We start from the raw sequence: 13091 nt of genomic DNA, 5'->3' as shown, positions 1-13091 counted from the left end.
AAACTTGGATGGCCAAAAGATGTGCTGTTGACTTGGGTTTTACTGGCTCCTTTCCTATTTCCCTCTCCTCTCCTCTCCTCTCCATTTCTCTGATGGCATGGTCTTTTTCAGCAACAAAGAACAAACATAATCCTTTTGTCAATGAACATCTGAGATGTCCATTTTTGTGTTAAACATTTTATTTGTGTAAAAGAAATAGCTATCCCATAACTGATTTACATGATATCCTGAGTACCTTTCTACTCCACTTCCCCTTTTGGAGGAGACCCTAGACATGAGCCAGGTACATCCATATTTCCAGAGCTGAGAGAGAACACAATGGAGAGGGAAGAGATCCAGCTGTGATGATGATGGTGGCAGTGATGATGATGATGATGATGATGACGACAACGATGATGATGATGATGATACTATGGAACTAATTAAGTAACCATAACACAACATTTAGGAACATTGGTAGTAAAAATATAGTTCTTTATTTCAAGGAGAAGCTTGGGGTCAATAAAATAACTTTCTAATTTCCCAAATGCTACCCAGCAAACTCTAGTGATACATACCATTGCAAGTCTTGGAACACTAAATTCTCTAAAGAATCCAAATTAAGGATCACTCAGAAAGGGCAACAGAAAGGCACATTTTGGATATGCTCAGGACACAACACAGTGTAAACAAGGAATTACAATAGAATGTGATATGAAGGATGTCACCAAAAAAATGTATGGAAGAAAAAGAGTGTGTCCATCCTTCGTTGCCAAAGAAGACCATGCCATCAGAAGAATGATGACATGACTTGCATTTACTTTGTTTTGAGTGAGGAGGGCTGTGCAGGTCACCAGTCTCACTTCTCCTCCAAAACCATCTGAATCCAGAAACCTGATATTCATCAGGATGACTGGAGATGACCCAGGATGAGGCAATTAGGGTTAAGTGACTTTTTGCCTGAGGTCACACATCTAGTGAGTGTCAAGTGTCTGAGATGAGATTTGAACTCAGGTCCTGATGATTCCTGCACCGGTGCTCAATCCACTGCTCTGGATCCACCTAGCTGCCCTGGAAGAAAAAGAGTAAGAGCCAGACCAAGAATGAGGACTGCTCAGTGAGGAACAGATCCCTTGTATGCCAGGGGTCAATCTGGGAGCATATGAAATCACACATAGAAATCTATAGATTATACATAGCGTAGAGACAGCATGGTATAATTAAAAAGGTGTTGGACTTGGATTTTAAAAAATCTTGTGTTTCTATCCAACTTCCAACACTTTATTGTCATATGCCCACAGACAAGTCACACTGAACCTCAGTTTCTTAATGTATAAGATGACAATACCTGTAGCACCTACCTCATAGGGTTATTTTGAGTACCAAATGAGATAATGTATGTAAAGTGCTAGGTAAAATTATATAAGTTTAAAAGAGGTACACAGTCTCCCCAGAACTACTTTCATATTCTCACTGAGAGTCTATCCAGGGTTGGGTTTAATATACTCTACTTTAACTTAGGCCATACTCACCATTAACTTTTTTTTAGATCCAGCTACACAATTTCACTTTGATCCAATACCATGGTAAAAGCAAACCATTTTTTATTTATATTTGGAAAGGAAAAATAATATCACTTAGCATCATACACAAATAGCATAAAACATAATATATACAATCAATTCATATTGACAAGATTCTCTCCTTCCTATTCCTCTCTCTCTCTCTATCTCTGTGTATGTGTATGCACTTGTGTGTGTGTCTCTGTCTCTCTGTCTCCCTGTCTCTCTCTGTCTCTCTCCCCCCATCTCTCTTTCTTTCATGAACACACATATACACTCTACCTCCAACAACCAACTGACTGGGGTACCAAGTGTCTAGGATTCTATGACTAAACTTCTATCACAGAGTAACTTTAAATCTAAGGGAAATGGATGAGACAGGGCGAGCACTTGCCACAGATACTGTCTTTTTGTGCTGAACTCAAAAGTCAAGTCAATGATGTCTCTCAGTACTGAAATTCTTAGTGGTCCTGTACTATTCTGCACAGAAAGCTCAAGTCTCAGGTGATACAGGTCAAGTCTAGTTCAACTGGATTGTATTGAAACCATACCGCCAGTATATCCCATTTACAGTATATTACAAGCTACCTCACTCTAGCACCAAAGAGTAGGTCATGACTAGTGCACATATGGTCCCAGTTCTTTCTTATTATCTTGTCCCTTTCTGTACTCTCTCCTCTCCCATCACTTAGTCTGTCCTTAGCCTCTCTGATTAATTTGATCTCCTAGGAAGAAGCAAATAAAACCAGGTCAGAGCATCAAGGCCCTGGCAAAGAACAGAAAATGCCTCTCTTTACAAGAATATTAACAATTATTTGCTTATTTCTGATAGGTTTTGTCTCTAATTTCCTCTAGCACTTTAAATTTTAAAAAGACTCATTCATTAAACTAATAGAAAGTATATTCACCTGGTAGTAAAGAGCAACTGAGAAGGCTCCATGGGTGGGGAACCTGCAGCCTCAAGGGCACATGTGGCCCTCTATATCCTCAAGTGCAGCCCTTTCACTGAATCCAAACTTCACAGAACAAATCACCTTCATAAAATGATTTGCTCTGTAAAACTTGCACTCAGTCAAAAGGTCACACCCAAGGACCTAGAAGGCCTTATGTGGCCCCAAGGTCACAGGTTCCCCATCCCTGGCTTAAGCTATGAAGTCATGGGTTGTTTTCAGGAAAACAATAACAACTCTCTAACTATTAATATCAAGCAAGTCATAAAATAAGGAGTTGTATGCTCACCAAAGGTGTCTGCCATTGTCATGGAATATGTCCAGTGAAGAACCTAAATTGAAGAAGGATTCCTTATAGATGATGAGGTTCTTAAAATGTTCTTTTCTGTGGGCAAAATCATCAAGTCAAATCAACAAGCATTGATTAATCTTACTTATGTGCCAAATATTGTGCTGTGTTAGTTCTATACATCATGCTGATCATATCAAGTCAAATCATCAAACAAGAATCTATTAAGTGCATACCATGTACCAAACACTGGAAATACAAAAGTGAGGCAGTCAGGTACAGGTACAGGTATATGATAATATAAGCTCTCAAAGAGCTTATATTATACTAGGGAAATACAACACACTCATTGATAAGTAAATACAGGTCATATTTTTTAAAATACTGTGATTGGGGAGGCACTAACAACTGGGTGATCAGGAAAAACCTCTTAAAGAAGATAGCCTTTGAATTAAGATTTAAAGGGATTCCAGGTATGGGAAATAACCTATACAAAGCCAGAGAGGCAGAAGATGGTAATTAATTTTCAGTAAACAAGCAGACCAGGTTGGCTGTCATATAGAAGAACACTCAGTCAGTCAATAAGCATTTATTAAACACTTAATATGTTCCAGGCACTTTGCTAAGCACTTGGGATATAAAAAAATGGAAAAGATAGTCCATGCTTTCAAGGAGCTCACATTCTAATGGGGAGACAATATGTCCAAGCAAGCTGTATACAGGATGAATTGAAAATAATCAACAAAGGAAAGGCTCTAGAATTAAAAGTGTGAGAGGACACATAATGTACAATTAGCCTGGGAAGGCAAGCTAGAAACAGATTGTGAAGGGTTTGAAATGCAAAGAGGAGTGCCAGGCCTAGAGGCCTGAGGGCTACCAGAGTCTTCCCTTACCTCTATCGGAGGTCTTCGGTTGGCCAAACCAGATGCTCGTATGAGAGAAAGGACGTTCCAGAGTCGAACAAGGGTTGAGCTTTATTTCAGGGTCTAGTTACAAGTGCAGGGGAATTCTTCCTTAGGAGGGAGCGAAGAATCTCCCAAGGAGGCAAAGATCTTACAATAAGAGATTGGAAGTAGAAGTATAAGTGGGGAGAGAGGGGGAGGGGAGAGAGGAGAGAGGAAAAGCGGAGCCTTGTTGTCCTCACCCGTGGCCCCTCCGCCCAAGAGAGCTTTCAGGCTTTCCTGATCCTACTTAAGTTCTCCAGCTGCATAGTTTGCATCTGAATACTGTGCTGTTAGATAACAATAGTGTGCCCAGATCCGGGACAATCTCGAGGGCGGGGAGAGCTCTCTCCCATCACGTTTCTCACAGGAAGAGGCGGAAATACACGAGATAGCTCGGTTCACCTCGATTCCCAGTCGTTTCCTGGGGGGTCTCGTGAGAACTCTAAGATTTAGAAGTTCTCACCTTTACCCGCCCGAGACTGTCCACATGGAATTGAGCTTCCAACCCCAGCAGAGGAGGAGTTGGTATTTTGATCTAAGGTAATATGGAGCCACTGAAGTTTTTGATCAGAAGTGACATGATCAAGTCCTAGAACACTGCTAATCCTATTAAATGGAAACTGTAAACACTGAAAAAAATTCATCTGTTGAACTCAGTGTAACCTCAGCCCTTTGATCTTGTTCTACAGACTATGTTCTGTTTTAACAATGCCTATAGGAAAAATCAATGGAATGAAGAGTGACTATTATCCAGGACATAGTGTTTGTATATGGATATAGGATAAACAACCCAAAGAGTTTCTCTGGCTATCCACAGACCTAAGGCAGACACTACATATGAATGATGAGCTGGGCCCAAAACTGAATGAAAGAAAGAAGATGAGCTGCATTCCTTCAGAAAATTAGGTAGTTCTGTTAACCCCAATCTTCTCTCTGAAATAAAGGCCTTTCTAACACCAACATTCTTCCAATATTGTGTTAGCTGCAAGTCCCTGAAACGTTTAAACTGAGAATCACCTTAAGTTAAACAGAGGCACATGGTGTACATAAACAGATGACATATAGCACATTATAAAGAAAGAATGGAGGAGGGAGGACTCAGAGGGAGCCAAGATTGCAGAGAAAAGGCAAGAACTCAGCTGAAGTCTCCTAAATTCCCCTCCAAACAACTTTGAAATAATGCCTGAAATCAAATTCTGGAGCAACAGAGTCAACAAAAAGTTGAGGTGAAAAAATTGTCTAGCACAAGACAACTTAAGGTGGCAGGAAAAGTCACCACACCAAGGTGGTGGCCAGGGCCCAGAGTGCAGCAAAGGCCTCACTATGGCAATGCCAGCAGCAGGCAGTGGAGAGGACTGCAACAGCAGCTTTAGGAGCTCTCCATCCATGAACAGGAGGGAAGTTGGACAACTGGTTATAAAGAGATTACCCTTGCTGGCACTAGGTTCAGGACCCTGTTGCATTGTTCATACATAGTTCCAGGTCACATTCCAGGGCAAAGAAGACCACTAGTTCTTGCAGCCACAAGGTAGGCAGAGCCCAGGTCATAGTTTCAGGGTGAAAAGTGCTTGTGTTTGCTCACAAGAAAGAATGAACCCTCATCTCAGTTCCAAGGCAAAAAGGAGCACTAGCACTTGTGGCTATTGGAGAACAAGGTTCTTTCCTGGGTGAAGACCAAAGCACAGGCCAAGAGAGCAATGACTGTACCTCTCCTTAGATCAGACCACTTTAGAAGCCCTGAAAACTTACAGACCTTCAGAAGTAGCTCTGAAAATAGCAGGAAGAAAAACTTGAAGTTTAGGACAGTGTACCCTCCATCCTGGAAGCATAACCCAACTTTAACATAAAGTTAAAAGTCAAGAAATAGGCTATAAAATGAACAAACAATAACAACAAAAAGAACCTCACCATTAAAAGTTACTATGGTGACAGGGAAGCTCAAGACACAAACTCAGAAAAAGACAATAATGTCAAAATAAATATAACGAAAGCCTCAAAGACAAATATGAACTGGACATAAGCCAAAAAGAATTCCTGGAAAAGTTCCAATAAGATTTTAAACATTAAATAAGAGAGGTAGAGGAAAAACTGGAGAAAGAAATGAGAGAATATGTGAAAATCATTAAAAGAGGGTCAACAGCTTAAGCAAAGAGGCACAAAAAAGTACTGAAGAAAATAACATCTTAAAAAAACAGAACTGACCAGATCATTAAAAAGACACAAAAATCCACTGAAGAGAACTCCTTAAAAAGCAGAATTGGCCAAATGGAAAAATAGGTACAAAAATTCACTGAAGAAAATAATTCCTTAAAAAAAATAGAATTGGCCAGGTGGAAAAAGAGATACAAAAGCTCACTGAAGGAAACAACTCCTTAAAAATTAAAACTGACCAAGTGGAATCTAATGACTCCATGAGGTGTCAATAAACAATAAAGCAAAGTCAAAAGAATGAAAAAATAGAAGAAAATATGAAATATCTCACTAGAAAAACAAGTGAACTGGAAAAAACTGAAAAGAAATAATTCTACCTTCAAATCATGATCCAAAAATAAGCCTAGACATCATTATTCAAGAAATTACCAAGGAAAATTGCCCTGGTATTCTAGATCAAAGAGTAAAATAGAAATTGAAAGAATCCACCAATTACCTCCTGAAAGAGATCTCAAAATGAAAACTCTTAGGAACATTATAGCCAAATTCCAGAATTCCCAGTTCAAGGAGAAAATATTGCAAAGCAGCCTGAAACAATTTAAACATCATGGAGGCACAGTCAGGATAACACAAAATTTTAGAAGCTTCTACATTAAATATCAGCAAGCTTGGAATATGATATTCCAGAGGGCAAAGGAGCTAGGATTATAATCAAGAATCACCTACTCAGCAAAACTGAGTGTAATCAGTCCTTCAGGGGGAAAATAGGAATGCAATGTGATAATAGGACTTTCAAGCATTCTTGTTGAAAAGACTACAGCTGAATAGAAAATTTGACTTTCTAAAACAAGACTCAAGAGAAACATAAAAGGTAAATCATAGAAAAGGGAAATTATAAGGGACTTTAAAAGGTTAGATTGTTTATTCCTATATGGGAAGATGATATTTGTAACTCATAAGACCTTTCTTATAGTTAGGGTAGTTAAAAGGAGTACATGTAGACAGAGGGCACAGGTGTGAGTTTAATATGAAAGAATGATATCTAAAAATAAAATTAAGGAGTGAGAGAAGAATGTACTAGGAGAAACAGAAAGGGAGAAGTAAAATGGTATAGATTATCTCACATAAAAGAGGTAAGAAAACTTTTATAGTGGAGGGGAAGAGGGGGCAAGTGAGAGGGAGCAAGTGAACCTTACTCTCATCGAGAGAATAACATACACACTCAATTGAGTATAGAAATCTATCTTTCCCCTACAAGAAAGTAAGAAGGGAAGGAGATAAGAAAAAGATGGGGAGGGTGATAGAAGGGAGGACAGATTGAGGGAGGGGATAGTCAGAAGCAAAACACATCTGAGGAGGGACAGGGTAAAAGGAGAGATAGAATAAAATAAATGGAGGTTGTAGAATAGGATGGATGGAAATACAGTTAGCAATAGTAACTGTGGGGAAAAAATTTGAAGCAACTTTCTCTGATAAAGGCCTCATTTCTCAAATATGTAGAAAACTGTGTCAAATTTATAAAAATAAGAGCCATTCCCAAACTGATAAATGACCAAAAGATATGATGAGTTTTCAGATGAAGTAATCAAAACTATCTATAGGTATATGAAAAAATAACTCACTATTGAGTGCAGAAATGCAAATTAAAATAATTCTGAAGTACTACCTCATATCTATTAGATTGGCGAACAGGACAGAAAACATAAATAACAAATATTGGAAGGGATGTGAAAAAATTAATGCATTGCTGGCAGAGTTTGTAAACTGATTCAACCATTCTGTAGAGCAATTTGGAACTATGCCCAAAGGACTATAAAACCAGAACACCCTTTGACCTAGCAATATCACTACTATGTCTGTATCCCAAAAGAGAAAAAAATAAAAATAAAAAGGACATATATGTATAGAAATATTTACAGTGGGTTTTTTTTCTGGGGGCAAAGAATTCAATATTGAAGGCATGCCCATCGATTGGGGAATGACTGAACAAGTTGTGGTATGTGATTGTGATGGAATACTATTGCACTATAAGAAATGATTAGGAGGATGCTCTCAAAAAAAAACCTGGAAAGATTTGCATGGTGATGTGATGCAAAGTGAAATGTACTGTGTACAAAGTAACAACAATATTGTAAGATGATCATCTGTGAATGACTTAGCTATTCCCAGCAATACAACGATCCAAGACAATTTCTGAAGGACTTACGATGAAAAATGCTATCCATCCACAGGGAAAGAACTGATAGTGTCTGAATACAGATTAAAGAATACTTTTTTAACTTTATTTTTCTTGAGTTTTTGTCTGTTTTCTTTTGCAACGTGACTATTATGGATATGTTTTATATGACTATACATGTATAACCTATATCTAATTGCTTGCCTTTTCAATAAAGGGGGATGGGGATGAAGGAAGGAAGAGAATTTGGAACTCAAAGTTTTAAAAACCAATGTTAAAAATTGTTTTTACATATAACTGGGAGAAAATAAAATACTAAAAAAAATTCTCAAGAAAAACTGCTCCAATATCCTAGAAACAGAGGGTAAAATAGACATTGAAAGAATCCACCAATCACGTCCTGAAAGAAATACCAAAATGAAAATTTCCAGGAATGTTATAGCTACATTCCAGAGTTTCCAAGTCAAGGAAAAAATATCGCAAGTAGTCAGAAAGAAGTAATTCAAATATCACAGAGACACATTCAGGATCACACAAGATTTAGCAACTTCCACATTAAAGTACTGGAAGGCTTGGAATATGATATTCTGGAAGGCAAAGGAGCTAGGATTGGAACCAAGAATGACCTACTCAATAAAACTAATTATAATCCCTCAAGGGAAAAAAATAGATATTTAATGAAATAGAGGACTATCAGGCATTCCTGATGAAAAGACCAGAGTAAATAGATTTTTTGACTTTCAAATACAAGACTCAAGAGAAGCATAAAAATGTACATTACTGCAGAGCCAACAATTTTGAAGTGCTTCCTGTGCTTAACTCCAGCCATAATAGTAACAGTGAACTTCAACAGTAGATGGATCTGTCACATGGCTCAGGAACATCTGACCAGTGGATCTGAAGGACCTTTGAAACTCTAAACCTTCGCATGCTAGCCACCATCATCTTATTGATAGTCTGCTACATGGTATAATGCACTTAGTACCAAATAACTAATACTGTCATGTTCCACTTTATATGCGGCCCAGATGCTTTTGATTTGAATTAAGGGTGCCAGCACTTGGGTGATAGATTGTGGCTGATAAAAATTATTTCACTGGCATAGCCCTAGCCCTATAAGGATGCTAAGATAAACTGAGAGAATGGGCATTATTACCCTCCCATCAGTCTCTTGTTGGATTGGCATGATTGTCTCATATCCCCACTCATCATTTCTCACTCCTTATTAGACAATTTAGAAAACATCCTAATTTTACTGATCCCAGTTATACTACTATCTTCCCCTATAGATAATGGAGTAATCTTCTATTGGTGCCAGCTGACTCTTTGTCTAAAATTCTACATAAGTTTGAGCCCAGGGGTGAAGAGGCCCTCTGGTCTTTCAACCAGACTATAAAAGTCATCACACTATTTCATGTTTAGAAGCCACCCCACTGTGTCCTACCCTCAGCAGTAGACAATCAGGCCTTGATACTCAACATTTTTTATTGGCATCTGATCTGCTCCTCTCACAAGTAGAAATAAAATTTTAAAAAATGAGGGATAGCACAGGTGAAGCAGCATAAAAAGGATGTCACTAGAGAACTATATGGCCAGGGAAAGAGTTGGACTAATTACTGCAGAGCAAGAGCAAGGTAGAACCAACGGAAAGCCCACCTGCTCCACGGGCATCCAGACAATGCCAAGAGATCTAAAGTAAAGCCCTCAGACTGCAGCAGACCGCTTCCCTAGTGGTAGGTCAATGGAAAGACTGTAAAAAGAGCTGCTCATATTGGAAAGCTATGGATGGATTATAATCAAAGTCACAGAAGGGAGCACCTGGCATGAATGAAATCACAAATCCATGGAAGTACTAAAGTCTGTACAACAAAATCAAAGGGCAGAGGTTATACTGGGTTAAACAGCCGTCAGCACTAAGTTTTTTCTCCACTTTCTGATAAAAGAATGGTCTTTTTGAGTGTAAATCATTGTAAGCCAAGCCCTTCACTTAGCTTAATGAAGGGTAGTCACTAATGTAGGCTCCAGCAGACAGATACTGTTTCTGTCAAAAATATGTCAGTAAATCTGGACACAATTTTCATGGACCAGAGCTGCTTCCATCAAATAGATTTTCCATTTTTATGCACACTGATGACCTAGCATCAAATTTTGAATCACATTAATAAAGTTAACAGAGTATTAGAATCCAGGAGTATGACCATCTTAACAAGCTTCAAAAATGTTCATTGGATTATAGGACACATCAAGAGTACTACTCTTTGCTCTAAAAGACTAAAGGAAGAATTAAAGATTTTCCCATCAAGATAAGCAATAAAATAAATATACACCTGCTCAATGAAAATATTTCCTCATAGTCTGATAAGTCAAGACAACTAAAGTTTTGCAAGAAATCTCATTGAGTTCTAAATTCTTCTCTGGTTCTACACTGACAAATTAACTGAATTAAAAAGCACTGCAAATAATTTAGCTGTGGAAGCTAACAAGGATCCTAATACTTAGAAAGCTTCAAGAATTAGATGCAAAATCTGCTGCCTCCCAAGGAATCAGCAAAAACTCTTGATCATTATGAACAGATACAGGACTATACCCTTGGGCGCTCCTTTCTAAACACAAAAACATCATTATGCCTTATTTTTGGACTTTACTCATTACTACTGCATCATCTGGAAGGTGGTTTAGCAAAGTGAAAATAATGAAAAATCACAGAATCACAAAATTTCAGAGTTAGAAAGAACTTCAGCAGTCAGTCCAACCCATGCCCCAAAAAGAATACCTACCTAAAAAAATTGTCATCTAGCCTTTGCTTAATTAGTCGTAAGGGCTTATTGAAAATTATGTCCAAATTTGGTTGCCCAGAGAAGTTCTTCAGCATTGTACATCAGTTTCATGAGGAAATGCTTACTTGGGGTCTAGATAATGGATAATACTCTCATGCTTTCCCAGTCACCAATGCAGTGAAATAAGTCTGTGTGCTTGCTCCCATGCTTTTTAGCATGATATTTTCAGTCATGTTGTCAAATGCTTTCAATAAGGATGAACATGGCGTCAAGTGCATTACTGCACTGATGGTAAATTCTTCAACTTGAAAAGGCTACAAGCCCACAAAGACCAAAGTGGAGGAAGTATTGGTGAATGATTTTCTGTTTGAAGATTATGCACTCAATGCAGCCTCTGAAGCTCAAATGCAACAAAGTACGGGTCAGTTCTCTGCTACTTGTGCTACTTTTGGTCTAACAATTAACACCAAGAAAACATACGTGCTCCATCAGCTGCCACTAAACCATACATTCATGGAATCATTGGTGACAGTAAATGGAAAAGTTTTGAATGCCTTGAATAGATTCACTTACCTTGCTAGTGTACTTTCCTGGGATGTACATATTAACAATAAGATTGACACAAATATTGCCAGAGCTAGTTCAGTGTTTGGAAGGTTCCGAAGGAAAGTAAGAAAGAAAAGTATTAGACTGACTACCATACTGAAGGTCTACAGAGCCATTGAGCTGACCTCAATGTTGTATGCCTGTGAAACCTGGACAGTATATCAGCACCATGCCAGGAAACTGAATCACTTTCATTTGAATTGTCTCAGGAAGAATCTGAAGATTACTTGGCAGGATAAGGTGCCAAATACTGAGGTCTTACTTGAACTAAATTACCAAGCATTCAGACTCTGCTTCAGAGAGCACAATTCCAATGGGCTGGATATGTTGTTCAAATACAAAACATACGCTTGCCAAAAAGACTATTTTATGGAGAACTCACACAGGGCAAGAGTTCACATGGTGATCAGAAGAAGATGTGACACAAGTACACTCTCAAGGTCTCTCTTCAAATGCAAAACATATGCTTGCCAAAAAGACTATTTTACGGAGAACTCACACAGGGCAAGTGTTCACATGGTGATCAGAAGAAGTGACACAAGTAGACTCTCAAGGTCTCTCTTGAGAACTTTGGAACTTTTGGAACATGGAGACACTGGCACAGGACCACTCAGCATGGTGTGCCTTCATCAGAGAAGTGCTGTGCTCTAATGAGCAAAGCAGAATTAAAGGAGATCAAAGGAAACACAGGATGCACAGATTTAAAGCATCCACCCTAAATGTTCATGCAGGCTATTTGTGCCTGACCTGGAGTAAAGCATTCCAAGCTCATATCAGTATGATCAGCCACAGTCGGACACATTCAAACTTGACTCTAGCATAGTGAAGTCATTGTGGTCCTCTTCGAGAATGAAGGACAACAACCAACCAAAGAGTATCAATGCTGGGGGTGGGGGGCCCCCACTACCTCCAGAGGTAGTTCATTCCCCCTTTCAAATAATTCTCATTGTTAGGCAGCATTTCTTTGGGTCAAGGCTTAAATTTCTTCTAACTTGATTCTTTGAAGTTCTCACACATTGTTCCTAGAGATGCCCTCTATGGCCAGAGAAAACAATTAGTTCCCTCTTCCAGATGACAGCCTCTCAAGTATATGGAGTTCACCCTCCTGGACTCTCTAAGTCTTCTTTTCTCCACATCAAACATCCCTGGTTCCCTCTATGGGTACTCATTCATATGCCATAATCATGAGTTCTTCATTGACCTAGTCATGCATCTCTGGATTGCTCTCTAGTTTATCAAAGTCATTACAAAAAGACAGTTCTCAGATATTAATACAATACTGCAGATATAATTTGAGCTAGGAAAATTATCGCCTTACTCCTGGAAGCTAAGCTTTTCTAAATGTAGCCCAAAATTATATTAAAGTTTCTTTTCAATAATGCTGCTATATCATACTGCTGATGTATGACCAACAAGAAGACCAAAAAGAAGAAAAGGACGTAGTAAAAAATGCCCCAACTGGCTCTTATAGACAACCTTTACCCCAAAGGTCCAGATCCAACTTTCCAACTTTGATTACCAACATTGTTGCCACATGACAAAAGCTATTCTCCTTGGAAACCTCTTAAAGTGTAGAAGGATAGGCTTGCTCTAGCTCTACCCCCATAGCCCTTAAATGCCTGTAAAAAATGACTCTAAACAAATTCTAGAGCAGCAA

At 38.6% G+C, this 13091-nt stretch overlaps 1 long non-coding RNA gene across 1 annotated transcript in view; it reads right to left on the bottom strand.

Moving 5' to 3' along the window:
- Positions 1 to 457: 457 nt before the first annotated feature.
- Positions 458 to 13091, bottom strand: part of LOC140497196 (uncharacterized) — a 111512-nt gene continuing 98878 nt past the window's right edge. Inside the window, exons 3-4 of the long non-coding RNA XR_011964568.1 lie at positions 2781 to 2876; positions 458 to 1050 (exon numbers count right to left, since the gene is read on the bottom strand). This is a non-coding gene — a long non-coding RNA (uncharacterized lncRNA). The remainder of the gene's footprint in view (positions 1051 to 2780; positions 2877 to 13091) is intronic.

The sequence above is a fragment of the Notamacropus eugenii genome, chromosome 1 (genome assembly GCF_028372415.1).
Source record: "Notamacropus eugenii isolate mMacEug1 chromosome 1, mMacEug1.pri_v2, whole genome shotgun sequence".
Classification (NCBI taxonomy): domain Eukaryota; kingdom Metazoa; phylum Chordata; class Mammalia; order Diprotodontia; family Macropodidae; genus Notamacropus; species Notamacropus eugenii.
Note: the sequence above shows the minus strand (reverse complement) of the source record. Positions and strands in the feature narration are given on the sequence as shown.